Below are 23,218 nucleotides of genomic sequence, written 5' to 3'. Positions count from 1 at the left end.
TTAAATGTTGCTATATATTGAAAAGCACACTCATACAAGCATGTCCCATTGGGAACTCCCTCAATTCGCCTAGAAATTTTGATTCCATTCCTGAAAATTTTTCTACATCCCGAAGAGTCTACTTTTTACTACTGCGGCCTATTGGTAACTAAGTGAATTCACCAATTTCCTGACATTCGGCTCACCAAATTTTTATAAATCTTTAAAAGCACACAATTACAATAGCCTGCTACTGGGATCTAACGTAATTCACAAAGAAACAGTGTTTCAGTTCGTTAAAACTTTGCTCTATCTTGAATAACCAGCTTATTACATGCGAATCCTATTGGGAACCTACTGAATTCACCATGATACTTAGAATCCGTTCCTTAAAATGTTGATATATATTTAAAAGCACACTCATACAAGCAAGTCCCATTGGGAACTCCCTGAATTCGCATAGAAATTTTGATTCCATTCCTAAAATTTTTCTATTACCGAACAGTCCACTTATTAATACTGCGGCCTATTTGGAACTAACCGAAATCACCAAGATCCTGAGATTCGGCTCAGCAAATTTTGATAAATCTTTAAAAGCACACAATTACAAGAGCCTGCTACTGGGAACTCACTGAGTTCACAACGAAACAGTGTTTCAATTCGTTAAAACGTTGCTCTATCTTGAATAACAAGCTTATTACCTGCGAATCCTATTGGGAACCTACTGAATTCACCTTGATACTTAGAATCCGTTCCTTAAAATGTTGCTATATATTGAAAAGCACCCTCATACAAGGATGTCCCATTGGGAACTCACTGAATTAGCCTAGAAATTTTGATTCCATTCCTTAAAATTTTTCTACATCCCGAAGAGTCTACTTTTTACTACTGCGGCCTATTGGTAACTAAGTGAATTCACCAATTTCCTGACATTCGGCTCACCAAATTTTGATCAACCTTTAAAAGCACACAATTACAAGAGCCTGCTACTGGGATCTAACTGAATTCACAAAGAAACAGTGTTTCAGTTCGTTAAAACGTTGCTCTATCTTGAATAACAAGCTTATTATATGTGAATCGTATTTGGAACCTACTGATTTCACCATGATACTTAGAACCGTTCCTTAAAATGTTGCTATATGTTGAAAAGCACACTCACACAAGGATGTCCCATTGGGAACTGACTGAATTCGCATAGAAATTTTGATTCCATTCGTGAAAATTTTAGTATATCCCTAACAGTCCACTTATTACTACTGCGGAGTATTGGGAACTAACTGAATTCACAATGTTACTGAGATTCGGCATCCCAAGTTTTGATAAACCTTAAAAGTACACACATTACAAGAGACTGCTACTGGGAACTAACTGAATTCACAAGGACACAGTGTTTCAGTTCGTTAAAACGTTGCCCTATCTTGAATAACAAGCTTATTACATGCGAATCCTTTTGGGAAACTATTGAATTCACGTGATACTTAGATTCCGTTTCTTAAAATGTTGCTATATATTGAAAAGCACAGTCATAGAAGCATTTCCCATTGGGAACTCACTGAATTCGCATAGAAATTTTGATTCTATTCGTGAAAATTTTTCTATATCCGAACAGTCCACTTATTACTACTGCGGCCTATTGGGAACTAACTTAATTCACCAAGTTACTGAGATTCGGCTCACCAAATTTTGATAAATCTTTAAAAGTACACATATTACAAGAGCCTGCTACTGGGAACTAACTGAATTCACAAAGAAACAGTGTTTCAGTTCGTTAATACGTTGTTCACCTTTAATAACAAGCTTATTACCTGCGAATCCTCCTGGGAACCTACTGAATTCACCATGATACTTAGATTCCGCTCCGTAAAATGTTGCTATATATTGAAAAGTACACTCACACAAGGATGTCCCATCGGGAACTGATTGAATTCGCAAAGAAATTTTGATTCCATTCGTGAAAATTTTTCTATATCCCTAACAGTCCACTTATTACTACTGCGGCCTTTTGGGAACTAACCGAATTCACTAAGTTACTGAGATTCGGCTTAACAAATTTTGATAAATCTTTAAAAGTACATATATTACAAGAGCCTGCTCCTGGGAACTAACTGAACTCACAAAGGAACAGTGTGTCAGTTCGTTAAAACATTGCTTTATATTGAATAACAAGCTTAATACATGCGAATACTATCGGGAACCTACTGAATTCACCATGATACTTAGATTCCGTTCTTTAAAATGTTGCTATGTATTGAAAAGCACACTCATACATGCATGTCCCATTGGGAACTCACTGAATTTTCCTAGAAATTATGATTTCATTCGTAAAATTTTTCTATATCCTGAAGAGTCCAGTTATTACTACTGCGGCCTATTGGGAACCAACTGAATTAACATTGTTACTGAGATTCTGCTCACGAAATGTTGATAAATCTTTAAAAGTGCACATATTACAAGAGCCTGCTACTGGGAACTAACTGAATTCACAAAGATACAGTGTTTCAGTCCGTTAAAACGTTGCTCTATCTTGAATAACAAGCTCATACATGCGAATCCTAATGGGAACCTACTGAATTCACCATGATACTTAGATTCTGTTCCTAAAATGTTGCTATATATTGAAAAGCTCACTCATACAAGCATGTCCCATTGGGAACTCACTGAATTCGCCTAGAAATTTTGATTCCATTCGTGAAAATTCTTCTGTATCCCGAAGAGCCCACTTATTACTACTGCTGCCTATTGGTAACTAAGTGAATTCAGCAAGTTCCTGAGATTCGGCTCACCAAATTTTGATAAATCTTTAAAAGTACACATATTACAAGAGCCTGCACCTTGGAACTAACTTAATTCACGAAGAAACAGTGTTTCAGTTCGTTAAATGGTTGCCCTATCTTGCATAACAAGCTTATTACATGTGAATCCTATTGGGAACCTATACATTCACCATGATACTTAGACTCCGTTCCTTAAAAAGTTGCTATATATTGAAAAGCACACTCATACAAGCATGTCCCATTAGGAACTCCCTGAATTCGCCAAGAAATTACGATTCCATTCGTGAAAATTTTTCTATCCCGAACAGTCCACTTATTACTACTGAGTCCTATTGGGAACTAACCGAATTCACCAAGTTACAGAGATTCGGCTCACCAAATTTTGATAAATCTTTAAAAGCACACAATTACAAGAGCCTGCTACTGGGAACTAACTGAATTCACAAAGAAACAGTGTTTCAGTTCGTTAAAACTTTGCACTATCTTGAATAACATGCTTAATACTTGCGATTCCTATTGGGATCTATTGAATTCACAATTATACTTAGATTCCGTTCCTAAAATGTTGCTATATTTTGAAAAGCACACTCATACAAGCATGTCCCATTGGGAATTCACTGATTTCGCCTAGAAATTTTGATTAAATTCGTGAAAATTTTTCTGTATCCCGAAGAGTCTACTTATTACTACTGCGGCCTATTTGGAACTAAGTGAATTTTCCAAATTCCTGAGATTCGGCTCACCAAATTTTGATAAATCTTTAAAAGTACACATATTACAAGAGGCTCCTACTGGGAACTAACTGAATTCACAAAGGAACAGTGTTTCAGATCGTTAAAACGTTGCTCTATCTTAAATAACAAGCTTATTACATGCGAATCCTATTGGGAACCTATTGAATTCACCATGATAGTTAGATTCCGTTCCTTAAAATGTTGCTATATATTTAAAAGCACACTCATACAAGCATGTCCCATTGGTAACTCCCTGAATTCGCCTAGAAAAAATGATTCCATTCCTGAAAATTTTTTTATATCCCGAACAGTCCACTTATTACTGCTGAGGCCTATTGGGAACTAACGAATTCACCAAGTTACTGAGAATCGGCTCACCAATTGTGATAAATCTTTAAAAGCACACAATTACAATAGCCTGCTACTGGGAACTAACTGAATTCACAAAGAAACAGTGTTTCAATTCATTTAAACGTTGCTCTGTCTTGAATAACAAGCTTATTACATCCGAATCCTATTGGGAACATACTGAATTCACCATGATACTTAGATTCTGTTCCTTAAAATGTTGCTAAATATTGAAAAGCACGCTCATACAAGAATGTCCAATTGGGACCTGACTAAATTCGCCTAGAAATTTTGATTCCATTCATGAAAATTTTTCTATATCCCGAACACTCCACTTATTAATACTGTGGCCTATTGGGAACTAACTGAAATTACCAAGTTAGTGAGATTCGGCTCACCAAATTTTGATAAATCTTTTAAAATACACATATTACAAGAGCCTGCTACTGGGAACTAACTGAATTCACAAAGAAACAGTATTTCAGTTCATTAGAACGTTGCTCTATCTTGAAAAACCTGCTTATTACATGCAAATCCAATTGGGAACCTACTAAATTCACAAGGATACTTTGATTCCGTTCCTTAAAATGTTGCTATATATTGAAAAGCACACTCATACAAGCATGCCCCATGGGAACTCACTGAATTTGCCTAGAAATTTTCATTCCATTCGTGAAAATTTTTCTATACCCCCAACACTCCACTTATAACTACTGAAGCCTATTTGGAACTAACTGAATTCACCAAGTTACTGAGATTCCGCTCATCAAATTTTGATAAATCTTTAAAAGTACACATATTACAAGAGCCTGCTACTGGGAACTCACTGAATTCACAAAGAAACAGTGTTTGAGTTCGTTAAAACTTTGCTCTATCTTGAACAACATGCTTATTACATGCGAATCCTATTGGGAACCTACTGAATTCACCATGATACTTAGATTCCGTTCCTTAAGATATTGCTATATATTGAAATGCACAGTCATACAAGCACATCATATTGGGAAATCACTGAATTCGCCTAGTACTTTTGATTCCATTCGTGAAAATTTTTCTATATCCCGAACAGTCCACTTATTACTACTGCGGCCTATTGGGAACTAACGGAATTCACCAAGTTACTGAGATACGGCTTACCAAATTTTGGTAAATCTTTAAATGTACATATATTACAAGAGCCTGCTACTGGGAACTCACTGAATTCACAAAGAAACGGTGTTTCAGTTGGTTAAAACGTTGCTCTATCTTGAACAACATGCTTATTACATGCGAATCCTATTGGGAAACTACTGAATTCACCATGATACTTAGATTGTGTTCCTAAAATTTTGCTACATATTGAAATGCACACTCATAGAAGCATGTCCCATTGGGAACTCTCTGAAATCGTCTAGAAATTTTGACTCCATTCGTGAAAATTTTTCTATATCCGGAACAGACCACTTATTACTTCTGTGGCCTATTGGGAACAAACCGAATTCAACAAGTTCCTGAGATTCGGCACACCAAATTTTGATAAATCTTTAAAAGTACACATATTACAAGAGCCTGCTACTGGGAACTCACTGAATTCACAAAGAAACAGGGTTTCAATTTGTTAAAACGTTGCTCTATCTTGAATAACAAGCTTATTACATGCGAATACTATTGGGAACCTACTGAATGCACCATGTTACTTCGATTCCGTTCCTTCCAATGTTACTATATACGGAAAAGCACACTCATAGAAGCATGTCCCATTGTGAACTCTCTGAAAACGTCTAGAAATTTTGACTCCTTTCGTGTAAATTTTTCTATATCCCGAACAGTCCACTTATGACTACTGCGGCCTATTTGGAACTAACGGAATTCACCAAGTTACTGAGATTCGGCACACCAAATTTTGATAACTCTTTAAAAGTACACATATTACAAGAGCCTGCTACTGGGAACTCACTGAATTCACAAAGAAACAGGGTTTCAGGTCGTTAAAACGCTGCTCTATCTTGAATAACAAGAGTATTACATGCGAATCCTATTGGTAACCTACTGAATTCACCATGATACTTAGATTCCGTTCCTTAAAATGTTGCTATATATTGAAAAGCACACTCATACAAGCATGTCCCATTGGGAACTCACTGAATTCGCCTAGAAATTTTGATTCCATTCGTGAAAATTCTTCTGTATCCCGAAGAGCCCACTTATTACTACTGCTGCCTATTGGTAACTAAGTGAATTCAGCAAGTTCCTGAGATTCGGCTCACCAAATTTTGATAAATCTTTAAAAGTACACATATTACAAGAGCCTGCACCTTGGAACTAACTTAATTCACGAAGAAACAGTGTTTCAGTTCGTTAAATGGTTGCCCTATCTTGCATAACAAGCTTATTACATGTGAATCCTATTGGGAACCTATACATTCACCATGATACTTAGACTCCGTTCCTTAAAAAGTTGCTATATATTGAAAAGCACACTCATACAAGCATGTCCCATTAGGAACTCCCTGAATTCGCCAAGAAATTACGATTCCATTCGTGAAAATTTTTCTATCCCGAACAGTCCACTTATTACTACTGAGTCCTATTGGGAACTAACCGAATTCACCAAGTTACAGAGATTCGGCTCACCAAATTTTGATAAATCTTTAAAAGCACACAATTACAAGAGCCTGCTACTGGGAACTAACTGAATTCACAAAGAAACAGTGTTTCAGTTCGTTAAAACTTTGCACTATCTTGAATAACATGCTTAATACTTGCGATTCCTATTGGGATCTATTGAATTCACAATTATACTTAGATTCCGTTCCTAAAATGTTGCTATATTTTGAAAAGCACACTCATACAAGCATGTCCCATTGGGAATTCACTGATTTCGCCTAGAAATTTTGATTAAATTCGTGAAAATTTTTCTGTATCCCGAAGAGTCTACTTATTACTACTGCGGCCTATTTGGAACTAAGTGAATTTTCCAAATTCCTGAGATTCGGCTCACCAAATTTTGATAAATCTTTAAAAGTACACATATTACAAGAGGCTCCTACTGGGAACTAACTGAATTCACAAAGGAACAGTGTTTCAGATCGTTAAAACGTTGCTCTATCTTAAATAACAAGCTTATTACATGCGAATCCTATTGGGAACCTATTGAATTCACCATGATAGTTAGATTCCGTTCCTTAAAATGTTGCTATATATTTAAAAGCACACTCATACAAGCATGTCCCATTGGTAACTCCCTGAATTCGCCTAGAAAAAATGATTCCATTCCTGAAAATTTTTTTATATCCCGAACAGTCCACTTATTACTGCTGAGGCCTATTGGGAACTAACGAATTCACCAAGTTACTGAGAATCGGCTCACCAATTGTGATAAATCTTTAAAAGCACACAATTACAATAGCCTGCTACTGGGAACTAACTGAATTCACAAAGAAACAGTGTTTCAATTCATTTAAACGTTGCTCTGTCTTGAATAACAAGCTTATTACATCCGAATCCTATTGGGAACATACTGAATTCACCATGATACTTAGATTCTGTTCCTTAAAATGTTGCTAAATATTGAAAAGCACGCTCATACAAGAATGTCCAATTGGGACCTGACTAAATTCGCCTAGAAATTTTGATTCCATTCATGAAAATTTTTCTATATCCCGAACACTCCACTTATTAATACTGTGGCCTATTGGGAACTAACTGAAATTACCAAGTTAGTGAGATTCGGCTCACCAAATTTTGATAAATCTTTTAAAATACACATATTACAAGAGCCTGCTACTGGGAACTAACTGAATTCACAAAGAAACAGTATTTCAGTTCATTAGAACGTTGCTCTATCTTGAAAAACCTGCTTATTACATGCAAATCCAATTGGGAACCTACTAAATTCACAAGGATACTTTGATTCCGTTCCTTAAAATGTTGCTATATATTGAAAAGCACACTCATACAAGCATGCCCCATGGGAACTCACTGAATTTGCCTAGAAATTTTCATTCCATTCGTGAAAATTTTTCTATACCCCCAACACTCCACTTATAACTACTGAAGCCTATTTGGAACTAACTGAATTCACCAAGTTACTGAGATTCCGCTCATCAAATTTTGATAAATCTTTAAAAGTACACATATTACAAGAGCCTGCTACTGGGAACTCACTGAATTCACAAAGAAACAGTGTTTGAGTTCGTTAAAACTTTGCTCTATCTTGAACAACATGCTTATTACATGCGAATCCTATTGGGAACCTACTGAATTCACCATGATACTTAGATTCCGTTCCTTAAGATATTGCTATATATTGAAATGCACAGTCATACAAGCACATCATATTGGGAAATCACTGAATTCGCCTAGTACTTTTGATTCCATTCGTGAAAATTTTTCTATATCCCGAACAGTCCACTTATTACTACTGCGGCCTATTGGGAACTAACGGAATTCACCAAGTTACTGAGATACGGCTTACCAAATTTTGGTAAATCTTTAAATGTACATATATTACAAGAGCCTGCTACTGGGAACTCACTGAATTCACAAAGAAACGGTGTTTCAGTTGGTTAAAACGTTGCTCTATCTTGAACAACATGCTTATTACATGCGAATCCTATTGGGAAACTACTGAATTCACCATGATACTTAGATTGTGTTCCTAAAATTTTGCTACATATTGAAATGCACACTCATAGAAGCATGTCCCATTGGGAACTCTCTGAAATCGTCTAGAAATTTTGACTCCATTCGTGAAAATTTTTCTATATCCGGAACAGACCACTTATTACTTCTGTGGCCTATTGGGAACAAACCGAATTCAACAAGTTCCTGAGATTCGGCACACCAAATTTTGATAAATCTTTAAAAGTACACATATTACAAGAGCCTGCTACTGGGAACTCACTGAATTCACAAAGAAACAGGGTTTCAATTTGTTAAAACGTTGCTCTATCTTGAATAACAAGCTTATTACATGCGAATACTATTGGGAACCTACTGAATGCACCATGTTACTTCGATTCCGTTCCTTCCAATGTTACTATATACGGAAAAGCACACTCATAGAAGCATGTCCCATTGTGAACTCTCTGAAAACGTCTAGAAATTTTGACTCCTTTCGTGTAAATTTTTCTATATCCCGAACAGTCCACTTATGACTACTGCGGCCTATTTGGAACTAACGGAATTCACCAAGTTACTGAGATTCGGCACACCAAATTTTGATAACTCTTTAAAAGTACACATATTACAAGAGCCTGCTACTGGGAACTCACTGAATTCACAAAGAAACAGGGTTTCAGGTCGTTAAAACGCTGCTCTATCTTGAATAACAAGAGTATTACATGCGAATCCTATTGGTAACCTACTGAATTCACCATGATACTTAGATTCCGTTCCTTAAAATGTTGCTATATATTGAAAAGCACACTCATACAAGCATGTCCCATTGGGAACTCACTGAATTCGCCTAGAAATTTTGATTCCATTCGTGAAAATTCTTCTGTATCCCGAAGAGCCCACTTATTACTACTGCTGCCTATTGGTAACTAAGTGAATTCAGCAAGTTCCTGAGATTCGGCTCACCAAATTTTGATAAATCTTTAAAAGTACACATATTACAAGAGCCTGCACCTTGGAACTAACTTAATTCACGAAGAAACAGTGTTTCAGTTCGTTAAATGGTTGCCCTATCTTGCATAACAAGCTTATTACATGTGAATCCTATTGGGAACCTATACATTCACCATGATACTTAGACTCCGTTCCTTAAAAAGTTGCTATATATTGAAAAGCACACTCATACAAGCATGTCCCATTAGGAACTCCCTGAATTCGCCAAGAAATTACGATTCCATTCGTGAAAATTTTTCTATCCCGAACAGTCCACTTATTACTACTGAGTCCTATTGGGAACTAACCGAATTCACCAAGTTACAGAGATTCGGCTCACCAAATTTTGATAAATCTTTAAAAGCACACAATTACAAGAGCCTGCTACTGGGAACTAACTGAATTCACAAAGAAACAGTGTTTCAGTTCGTTAAAACTTTGCACTATCTTGAATAACATGCTTAATACTTGCGATTCCTATTGGGATCTATTGAATTCACAATTATACTTAGATTCCGTTCCTAAAATGTTGCTATATTTTGAAAAGCACACTCATACAAGCATGTCCCATTGGGAATTCACTGATTTCGCCTAGAAATTTTGATTAAATTCGTGAAAATTTTTCTGTATCCCGAAGAGTCTACTTATTACTACTGCGGCCTATTTGGAACTAAGTGAATTTTCCAAATTCCTGAGATTCGGCTCACCAAATTTTGATAAATCTTTAAAAGTACACATATTACAAGAGGCTGCTACTGGGAACTAACTGAATTCACAAAGGAACAGTGTTTCAGATCGTTAAAACGTTGCTCTATCTTAAATAACAAGCTTATTACATGCGAATCCTATTGGGAACCTATTGAATTCACCATGATAGTTAGATTCCGTTCCTTAAAATGTTGCTATATATTTAAAAGCACACTCATACAAGCATGTCCCATTGGTAACTCCCTGAATTCGCCTAGAAAAAATGATTCCATTCCTGAAAATTTTTTTATATCCCGAACAGTCCACTTATTACTGCTGAGGCCTATTGGGAACTAACGAATTCACCAAGTTACTGAGAATCGGCTCACCAATTGTGATAAATCTTTAAAAGCACACAATTACAATAGCCTGCTACTGGGAACTAACTGAATTCACAAAGAAACAGTGTTTCAATTCATTTAAACGTTGCTCTGTCTTGAATAACAAGCTTATTACATCCGAATCCTATTGGGAACATACTGAATTCACCATGATACTTAGATTCTGTTCCTTAAAATGTTGCTAAATATTGAAAAGCACGCTCATACAAGAATGTCCAATTGGGACCTGACTAAATTCGCCTAGAAATTTTGATTCCATTCATGAAAATTTTTCTATATCCCGAACACTCCACTTATTAATACTGTGGCCTATTGGGAACTAACTGAAATTACCAAGTTAGTGAGATTCGGCTCACCAAATTTTGATAAATCTTTTAAAATACACATATTACAAGAGCCTGCTACTGGGAACTAACTGAATTCACAAAGAAACAGTATTTCAGTTCATTAGAACGTTGCTCTATCTTGAAAAACCTGCTTATTACATGCAAATCCAATTGGGAACCTACTAAATTCACAAGGATACTTTGATTCCGTTCCTTAAAATGTTGCTATATATTGAAAAGCACACTCATACAAGCATGCCCCATGGGAACTCACTGAATTTGCCTAGAAATTTTCATTCCATTCGTGAAAATTTTTCTATACCCCCAACACTCCACGTATAACTACTGAGGCCTATTTGGAACTAACTGAATTCACCAAGTTACTGAGATTCCGCTCATCAAATTTTGATAAATCTTTAAAAGTACACATATTACAAGAGCCTGCTACTGGGAACTCACTGAATTCACAAAGAAACAGTGTTTGAGTTCGTTAAAACTTTGCTCTATCTTGAACAACATGCTTATTACATGCGAATCCTATTGGGAACCTACTGAATTCACCATGATACTTAGATTCCGTTCCTTAAGATATTGCTATATATTGAAATGCACAGTCATACAAGCACATCATATTGGGAAATCACTGAATTCGCCTAGTACTTTTGATTCCATTCGTGAAAATTTTTCTATATCCCGAACAGTCCACTTATTACTACTGCGGCCTATTGGGAACTAACGGAATTCACCAAGTTACTGAGATACGGCTTACCAAATTTTGGTAAATCTTTAAATGTACATATATTACAAGAGCCTGCTACTGGGAACTCACTGAATTCACAAAGAAACGGTGTTTCAGTTGGTTAAAACGTTGCTCTATCTTGAACAACATGCTTATTACATGCGAATCCTATTGGGACACTACTGAATTCACCATGATACTTAGATTGTGTTCCTAAAATTTTGCTACATATTGAAATGCACACTCATAGAAGCATGTCCCATTGGGAACTCTCTGAAATCGTCTAGAAATTTTGACTCCATTCGTGAAAATTTTTCTATATCCGGAACAGACCACTTATTACTTCTGTGGCCTATTGGGAACAAACCGAATTCAACAAGTTCCTGAGATTCGGCACACCAAATTTTGATAAATCTTTAAAAGTACACATATTACAAGAGCCTGCTACTGGGAACTCACTGAATTCACAAAGAAACAGGGTTTCAATTTGTTAAAACGTTGCTCTATCTTGAATAACAAGCTTATTACATGCGAATACTATTGGGAACCTACTGAATGCACCATGTTACTTCGATTCCGTTCCTTCCAATGTTACTATATACGGAAAAGCACACTCATAGAAGCATGTCCCATTGTGAACTCTCTGAAAACGTCTAGAAATTTTGACTCCTTTCGTGTAAATTTTTCTATATCCCGAACAGTCCACTTATGACTACTGCGGCCTATTTGGAACTAACGGAATTCACCAAGTTACTGAGATTCGGCACACCAAATTTTGATAACTCTTTAAAAGTACACATATTACAAGAGCCTGCTACTGGGAACTCACTGAATTCACAAAGAAACAGGGTTTCAGGTCGTTAAAACGCTGCTCTATCTTGAATAACAAGAGTATTACATGCGAATCCTATTGGTAACCTACTGAATTCACCATGATACTTAGATTCCGTTCCTTAAAATGTTGCTATATATTGAAAAGCACACTCATACAAGCATGTCCCATTGGGAACTCACTGAATTCGCCTAGAAATTTTGATTCCATTCGTGAAAATTCTTCTGTATCCCGAAGAGCCCACTTATTACTACTGCTGCCTATTGGTAACTAAGTGAATTCAGCAAGTTCCTGAGATTCGGCTCACCAAATTTTGATAAATCTTTAAAAGTACACATATTACAAGAGCCTGCACCTTGGAACTAACTTAATTCACGAAGAAACAGTGTTTCAGTTCGTTAAATGGTTGCCCTATCTTGCATAACAAGCTTATTACATGTGAATCCTATTGGGAACCTATACATTCACCATGATACTTAGACTCCGTTCCTTAAAAAGTTGCTATATATTGAAAAGCACACTCATACAAGCATGTCCCATTAGGAACTCCCTGAATTCGCCAAGAAATTACGATTCCATTCGTGAAAATTTTTCTATCCCGAACAGTCCACTTATTACTACTGAGTCCTATTGGGAACTAACCGAATTCACCAAGTTACAGAGATTCGGCTCACCAAATTTTGATAAATCTTTAAAAGCACACAATTACAAGAGCCTGCTACTGGGAACTAACTGAATTCACAAAGAAACAGTGTTTCAGTTCGTTAAAACTTTGCACTATCTTGAATAACATGCTTAATACTTGCGATTCCTATTGGGATCTATTGAATTCACAATTATACTTAGATTCCGTTCCTAAAATGTTGCTATATTTTGAAAAGCACACTCATACAAGCATGTCCCATTGGGAATTCACTGATTTCGCCTAGAAATTTTGATTAAATTCGTGAAAATTTTTCTGTATCCCGAAGAGTCTACTTATTACTACTGCGGCCTATTTGGAACTAAGTGAATTTTCCAAATTCCTGAGATTCGGCTCACCAAATTTTGATAAATCTTTAAAAGTACACATATTACAAGAGGCTGCTACTGGGAACTAACTGAATTCACAAAGGAACAGTGTTTCAGATCGTTAAAACGTTGCTCTATCTTAAATAACAAGCTTATTACATGCGAATCCTATTGGGAACCTATTGAATTCACCATGATAGTTAGATTCCGTTCCTTAAAATGTTGCTATATATTTAAAAGCACACTCATACAAGCATGTCCCATTGGTAACTCCCTGAATTCGCCTAGAAAAAATGATTCCATTCCTGAAAATTTTTTTATATCCCGAACAGTCCACTTATTACTGCTGAGGCCTATTGGGAACTAACGAATTCACCAAGTTACTGAGAATCGGCTCACCAATTGTGATAAATCTTTAAAAGCACACAATTACAATAGCCTGCTACTGGGAACTAACTGAATTCACAAAGAAACAGTGTTTCAATTCATTTAAACGTTGCTCTGTCTTGAATAACAAGCTTATTACATCCGAATCCTATTGGGAACATACTGAATTCACCATGATACTTAGATTCTGTTCCTTAAAATGTTGCTAAATATTGAAAAGCACGCTCATACAAGAATGTCCAATTGGGACCTGACTAAATTCGCCTAGAAATTTTGATTCCATTCATGAAAATTTTTCTATATCCCGAACACTCCACTTATTAATACTGTGGCCTATTGGGAACTAACTGAAATTACCAAGTTAGTGAGATTCGGCTCACCAAATTTTGATAAATCTTTTAAAATACACATATTACAAGAGCCTGCTACTGGGAACTAACTGAATTCACAAAGAAACAGTATTTCAGTTCATTAGAACGTTGCTCTATCTTGAAAAACCTGCTTATTACATGCAAATCCAATTGGGAACCTACTAAATTCACAAGGATACTTTGATTCCGTTCCTTAAAATGTTGCTATATATTGAAAAGCACACTCATACAAGCATGCCCCATGGGAACTCACTGAATTTGCCTAGAAATTTTCATTCCATTCGTGAAAATTTTTCTATACCCCCAACACTCCACTTATAACTACTGAAGCCTATTTGGAACTAACTGAATTCACCAAGTTACTGAGATTCCGCTCATCAAATTTTGATAAATCTTTAAAAGTACACATATTACAAGAGCCTGCTACTGGGAACTCACTGAATTCACAAAGAAACAGTGTTTGAGTTCGTTAAAACTTTGCTCTATCTTGAACAACATGCTTATTACATGCGAATCCTATTGGGAACCTACTGAATTCACCATGATACTTAGATTCCGTTCCTTAAGATATTGCTATATATTGAAATGCACAGTCATACAAGCACATCATATTGGGAAATCACTGAATTCGCCTAGTACTTTTGATTCCATTCGTGAAAATTTTTCTATATCCCGAACAGTCCACTTATTACTACTGCGGCCTATTGGGAACTAACGGAATTCACCAAGTTACTGAGATACGGCTTACCAAATTTTGGTAAATCTTTAAATGTACATATATTACAAGAGCCTGCTACTGGGAACTCACTGAATTCACAAAGAAACGGTGTTTCAATTGGTTAAAACGTTGCTCTATCTTGAACAACATGCTTATTACATGCGAATCCTATTGGGACACTACTGAATTCACCATGATACTTAGATTGTGTTCCTAAAATTTTGCTACATATTGAAATGCACACTCATAGAAGCATGTCCCATTGGGAACTCTCTGAAATCGTCTAGAAATTTTGACTCCATTCGTGAAAATTTTTCTATATCCGGAACAGACCACTTATTACTTCTGTGGCCTATTGGGAACAAACCGAATTCAACAAGTTCCTGAGATTCGGCACACCAAATTTTGATAAATCTTTAAAAGTACACATATTACAAGAGCCTGCTACTGGGAACTCACTGAATTCACAAAGAAACAGGGTTTCAATTTGTTAAAACGTTGCTCTATCTTGAATAACAAGCTTATTACATGCGAATACTATTGGGAACCTACTGAATGCACCATGTTACTTCGATTCCGTTCCTTCCAATGTTACTATATACGGAAAAGCACACTCATAGAAGCATGTCCCATTGTGAACTCTCTGAAAACGTCTAGAAATTTTGACTCCTTTCGTGTAAATTTTTCTATATCCCGAACAGTCCACTTATGACTACTGCGGCCTATTTGGAACTAACGGAATTCACCAAGTTACTGAGATTCGGCACACCAAATTTTGATAACTCTTTAAAAGTACACATATTACAAGAGCCTGCTACTGGGAACTCACTGAATTCACAAAGAAACAGGGTTTCAGGTCGTTAAAACGCTGCTCTATCTTGAATAACAAGAGTATTACATGCGAATCCTATTGGTAACCTACTGAATTCACCATGATACTTAGATTCCGTTCCTTAAAATGTTGCTATATATTGAAAAGCACACTCATACAAGCATGTCCCATTGGGAACTCACTGAATTCGCCTAGAAATTTTGATTCCATTCGTGAAAATTCTTCTGTATCCCGAAGAGCCCACTTATTACTACTGCTGCCTATTGGTAACTAAGTGAATTCAGCAAGTTCCTGAGATTCGGCTCACCAAATTTTGATAAATCTTTAAAAGTACACATATTACAAGAGCCTGCACCTTGGAACTAACTTAATTCACGAAGAAACAGTGTTTCAGTTCGTTAAATGGTTGCCCTATCTTGCATAACAAGCTTATTACATGTGAATCCTATTGGGAACCTATACATTCACCATGATACTTAGACTCCGTTCCTTAAAAAGTTGCTATATATTGAAAAGCACACTCATACAAGCATGTCCCATTAGGAACTCCCTGAATTCGCCAAGAAATTACGATTCCATTCGTGAAAATTTTTCTATCCCGAACAGTCCACTTATTACTACTGAGTCCTATTGGGAACTAACCGAATTCACCAAGTTACAGAGATTCGGCTCACCAAATTTTGATAAATCTTTAAAAGCACACAATTACAAGAGCCTGCTACTGGGAACTAACTGAATTCACAAAGAAACAGTGTTTCAGTTCGTTAAAACTTTGCACTATCTTGAATAACATGCTTAATACTTGCGATTCCTATTGGGATCTATTGAATTCACAATTATACTTAGATTCCGTTCCTAAAATGTTGCTATATTTTGAAAAGCACACTCATACAAGCATGTCCCATTGGGAATTCACTGATTTCGCCTAGAAATTTTGATTAAATTCGTGAAAATTTTTCTGTATCCCGAAGAGTCTACTTATTACTACTGCGGCCTATTTGGAACTAAGTGAATTTTCCAAATTCCTGAGATTCGGCTCACCAAATTTTGATAAATCTTTAAAAGTACACATATTACAAGAGGCTGCTACTGGGAACTAACTGAATTCACAAAGGAACAGTGTTTCAGATCGTTAAAACGTTGCTCTATCTTAAATAACAAGCTTATTACATGCGAATCCTATTGGGAACCTATTGAATTCACCATGATAGTTAGATTCCGTTCCTTAAAATGTTGCTATATATTTAAAAGCACACTCATACAAGCATGTCCCATTGGTAACTCCCTGAATTCGCCTAGAAAAAATGATTCCATTCCTGAAAATTTTTTTATATCCCGAACAGTCCACTTATTACTGCTGAGGCCTATTGGGAACTAACGAATTCACCAAGTTACTGAGAATCGGCTCACCAATTGTGATAAATCTTTAAAAGCACACAATTACAATAGCCTGCTACTGGGAACTAACTGAATTCACAAAGAAACAGTGTTTCAATTCATTTAAACGTTGCTCTGTCTTGAATAACAAGCTTATTACATCCGAATCCTATTGGGAACATACTGAATTCACCATGATACTTAGATTCTGTTCCTTAAAATGTTGCTAAATATTGAAAAGCACGCTCATACAAGAATGTCCAATTGGGACCTGACTAAATTCGCCTAGAAATTTTGATTCCATTCATGAAAATTTTTCTATATCCCGAACACTCCACTTATTAATACTGTGGCCTATTGGGAACTAACTGAAATTACCAAGTTAGTGAGATTCGGCTCACCAAATTTTGATAAATCTTTTAAAATACACATATTACAAGAGCCTGCTACTGGGAACTAACTGAATTCACAAAGAAACAGTATTTCAGTTCATTAGAACGTTGCTCTATCTTGAAAAACCTGCTTATTACATGCAAATCCAATTGGGAACCTACTAAATTCACAAGGATACTTTGATTCCGTTCCTTAAAATGTTGCTATATATTGAAAAGCACACTCATACAAGCATGCCCCATGGGAACTCACTGAATTTGCCTAGAAATTTTCATTCCATTCGTGAAAATTTTTCTATACCCCCAACACTCCACTTATAACTACTGAAGCCTATTTGGAACTAACTGAATTCACCAAGTTACTGAGATTCCGCTCATCAAATTTTGATAAATCTTTAAAAGTACACATATTACAAGAGCCTGCTACTGGGAACTCACTGAATTCACAAAGAAACAGTGTTTGAGTTCGTTAAAACTTTGCTCTATCTTGAACAACATGCTTATTACATGCGAATCCTATTGGGAACCTACTGAATTCACCATGATACTTAGATTCCGTTCCTTAAGATATTGCTATATATTGAAATGCACAGTCATACAAGCACATCATATTGGGAAATCACTGAATTCGCCTAGTACTTTTGATTCCATTCGTGAAAATTTTTCTATATCCCGAACAGTCCACTTATTACTACTGCGGCCTATTGGGAACTAACGGAATTCACCAAGTTACTGAGATACGGCTTACCAAATTTTGGTAAATCTTTAAATGTACATATATTACAAGAGCCTGCTACTGGGAACTCACTGAATTCACAAAGAAACGGTGTTTCAGTTGGTTAAAACGTTGCTCTATCTTGAACAACATGCTTATTACATGCGAATCCTATTGGGACACTACTGAATTCACCATGATACTTAGATTGTGTTCCTAAAATTTTGCTACATATTGAAATGCACACTCATAGAAGCATGTCCCATTGGGAACTCTCTGAAATCGTCTAGAAATTTTGACTCCATTCGTGAAAATTTTTCTATATCCGGAACAGACCACTTATTACTTCTGTGGCCTATTGGGAACAAACCGAATTCAACAAGTTCCTGAGATTCGGCACACCAAATTTTGATAAATCTTTAAAAGTACACATATTACAAGAGCCTGCTACTGGGAACTCACTGAATTCACAAAGAAACAGGGTTTCAATTTGTTAAAACGTTGCTCTATCTTGAATAACAAGCTTATTACATGCGAATACTATTGGGAACCTACTGAATGCACCATGTTACTTCGATTCCGTTCCTTCCAATGTTACTATATACGGAAAAGCACACTCATAGAAGCATGTCCCATTGTGAACTCTCTGAAAACGTCTAGAAATTTTGACTCCTTTCGTGTAAATTTTTCTATATCCCGAACAGTCCACTTATGACTACTGCGGCCTATTTGGAACTAACGGAATTCACCAAGTTACTGAGATTCGGCACACCAAATTTTGATAACTCTTTAAAAGTACACATATTACAAGAGCCTGCTACTGGGAACTCACTGAATTCACAAAGAAACAGGGTTTCAGGTCGTTAAAACGCTGCTCTATCTTGAATAACAAGAGTATTACATGCGAATCCTATTGGTAACCTACTGAATTCACCATGATACTTAGATTCCGTTCCTTAAAATGTTGCTATATATTGAAAAGCACACTCATACAAGCATGTCCCATTGGGAACTCACTGAATTCGCCTAGAAATTTTGATTCCATTCGTGAAAATTCTTCTGTATCCCGAAGAGCCCACTTATTACTACTGCTGCCTATTGGTAACTAAGTGAATTCAGCAAGTTCCTGAGATTCGGCTCACCAAATTTTGATAAATCTTTAAAAGTACACATATTACAAGAGCCTGCACCTTGGAACTAACTTAATTCACGAAGAAACAGTGTTTCAGTTCGTTAAATGGTTGCCCTATCTTGCATAACAAGCTTATTACATGTGAATCCTATTGGGAACCTATACATTCACCATGATACTTAGACTCCGTTCCTTAAAAAGTTGCTATATATTGAAAAGCACACTCATACAAGCATGTCCCATTAGGAACTCCCTGAATTCGCCAAGAAATTACGATTCCATTCGTGAAAATTTTTCTATCCCGAACAGTCCACTTATTACTACTGAGTCCTATTGGGAACTAACCGAATTCACCAAGTTACAGAGATTCGGCTCACCAAATTTTGATAAATCTTTAAAAGCACACAATTACAAGAGCCTGCTACTGGGAACTAACTGAATTCACAAAGAAACAGTGTTTCAGTTCGTTAAAACTTTGCACTATCTTGAATAACATGCTTAATACTTGCGATTCCTATTGGGATCTATTGAATTCACAATTATACTTAGATTCCGTTCCTAAAATGTTGCTATATTTTGAAAAGCACACTCATACAAGCATGTCCCATTGGGAATTCACTGATTTCGCCTAGAAATTTTGATTAAATTCGTGAAAATTTTTCTGTATCCCGAAGAGTCTACTTATTACTACTGCGGCCTATTTGGAACTAAGTGAATTTTCCAAATTCCTGAGATTCGGCTCACCAAATTTTGATAAATCTTTAAAAGTACACATATTACAAGAGGCTGCTACTGGGAACTAACTGAATTCACAAAGGAACAGTGTTTCAGATCGTTAAAACGTTGCTCTATCTTAAATAACAAGCTTATTACATGCGAATCCTATTGGGAACCTATTGAATTCACCATGATAGTTAGATTCCGTTCCTTAAAATGTTGCTATATATTTAAAAGCACACTCATACAAGCATGTCCCATTGGTAACTCCCTGAATTCGCCTAGAAAAAATGATTCCATTCCTGAAAATTTTTTTATATCCCGAACAGTCCACTTATTACTGCTGAGGCCTATTGGGAACTAACGAATTCACCAAGTTACTGAGAATCGGCTCACCAATTGTGATAAATCTTTAAAAGCACACAATTACAATAGCCTGCTACTGGGAACTAACTGAATTCACAAAGAAACAGTGTTTCAATTCATTTAAACGTTGCTCTGTCTTGAATAACAAGCTTATTACATCCGAATCCTATTGGGAACATACTGAATTCACCATGATACTTAGATTCTGTTCCTTAAAATGTTGCTAAATATTGAAAAGCACGCTCATACAAGAATGTCCAATTGGGACCTGACTAAATTCGCCTAGAAATTTTGATTCCATTCATGAAAATTTTTCTATATCCCGAACACTCCACTTATTAATACTGTGGCCTATTGGGAACTAACTGAAATTACCAAGTTAGTGAGATTCGGCTCACCAAATTTTGATAAATCTTTTAAAATACACATATTACAAGAGCCTGCTACTGGGAACTAACTGAATTCACAAAGAAACAGTATTTCAGTTCATTAGAACGTTGCTCTATCTTGAAAAACCTGCTTATTACATGCAAATCCAATTGGGAACCTACTAAATTCACAAGGATACTTTGATTCCGTTCCTTAAAATGTTGCTATATATTGAAAAGCACACTCATACAAGCATGCCCCATGGGAACTCACTGAATTTGCCTAGAAATTTTCATTCCATTCGTGAAAATTTTTCTATACCCCCAACACTCCACTTATAACTACTGAAGCCTATTTGGAACTAACTGAATTCACCAAGTTACTGAGATTCCGCTCATCAAATTTTGATAAATCTTTAAAAGTACACATATTACAAGAGCCTGCTACTGGGAACTCACTGAATTCACAAAGAAACGGTGTTTAAGTTCGTTATAACGTTGCTCTATCTTGAACAACATGCTATTACATGTGAATCCTATTGGGAACCTACTGAATTCACCATGATACTAGATTCCGTTCTTTAAAATGTTGCTATATATTGAAATCCACACTCATAGAAGCATGTCCCATGGGGAACTCTCTGAAATCGTCTAGAAATTTTGACTCCATTCGTGAAAATTTTTCTATATCCGGAACAGACCACTTATTACTTCTGTGGCCTATTGGGAACTAACCGAATTCAACAAGTTACTGAGATTCGGCACACCAAATTTTGATAAATCTATAAAAGTACACCTATTACAAGAGCCTGCTACTGGGAACTCACTGAATTCATAAAGAAACAGGGTTTCAGTTCGTTAAAACGTTGCTCTATCTTGAATAACAAGCTTATTACATGCGAATCCTATTGGGAACCTAATGAATTCACCATGATACTTAGATTCTGTTCCTAAAATGTTGCTATATAATGAAAAGCTCACTCATACAATAATGTCCCATTGGGAACTCACTGAATGCGCCTAGAAATTTTGATTCCATTCGTGAAAATTTTTCTATATCCCGAACACTCCACTTATTACTACTGCGGCCTATTTGGAAATAACCGAATTCACCAATTTACTGAGATTCGGCTCATCAAATTTTGATAAATCTTTAAAAGTACACATATCACAAGAGCCTGCTACTGGGAACTCACTGAATACACCAAGAAACAGTTTTTCAGTTCTTTAAAACCTTGCTCTATCTTGAACAACAAGCTTATTACATGCGATTCCTATTTGGAACCTACTGATTTCACCATGATCCTTAGATTCTGTTCCTAAAGTGTTGCTATATATTGAAAAGCTCACTCATACAATCATGTCCCATTGGGAACTCACTGAATTCGCCTAGAAATTTTGATTCCATTCGTGAAAATTTATCTATATCACGAACACTCCACTTATTACTACTGCGGCCTATTGGGAAGTAACCGAATTCACCAATTTACTGAGATTAAGCTCACCAAATTTTGATAAATCTTTAAAAGTACACATATCACAAGAGCCTGCTACTAGGAACCTACTGAATTCACAAAGAAACAGTGTTTCAGTTCGTTAAAACGTTGCTCTATCTTGAACAACATGCTTATTACATGCGAATCCTATTGAGAACCTACTGAATTCACCATGATACTTAGATTGTGTTCCAAAATTGTTGCTATATATTGAAATGCACACTCATAGAAGCATGTCCCATTGGGAACTCTCTGAAATCGTCTAGAAATTTTGACTCCATTTATAAAAATTTTTCTATATCCGGAACAGACCACTTATTACTTCTGTGGCCTATTGGGAACTAACCGAATTCAACAAGTTCCTGAAATTCGGCACACCAAATTTGGATAAATCTTTAAAAGTACACATATTACAAGAGCCTGCTACTGGTAACTCACTGAATTCACAAAGAAACAGTGTTTCAGTTCGTTAAAACGTTGCTTATCTTGAATAACAAGGTTATTACATGCGAATCCTATTGGGAACCTACTGAATTCACCATGATACTTAGATTCCGTTCCTTCCAATGTTACTATATACGGAAAAGCACACTCATACAAGCATGTCCCATTGGGAACTCACTGAATTCGCCTAGAAATTTTGATTCCATTCGTGAAAACTTTTCTATATCCCGAACACTCCACTTATTACTACTGCGGCCTATAGGGAAATAACCGTATTCACCAATTTACTGAGTTTCGGCTCACCAAATTTTGATAAATCTTTAAAAGTACACATATCACAAGAGCCTGCTACTGGAACTCACTGAATTCACAAAGAAACAGTGTTTCAGTTCGTTAAAACCTTGCTGTATCTTGAACAACAAGCTTATTACATGCGAATCCTATTGGGAACCTACTGAATTCACAATAATACATAGATTC

Source organism: Rattus norvegicus, chromosome 6 (genome assembly GCF_021556685.1).
Source record: "Rattus norvegicus strain SHRSP/BbbUtx chromosome 6, alternate assembly SHRSP_T2T, whole genome shotgun sequence".
In the NCBI taxonomy this organism is placed as follows: Eukaryota; Metazoa; Chordata; class Mammalia; order Rodentia; family Muridae; genus Rattus; species Rattus norvegicus.
This window is presented reverse-complemented; position numbering follows the sequence as displayed.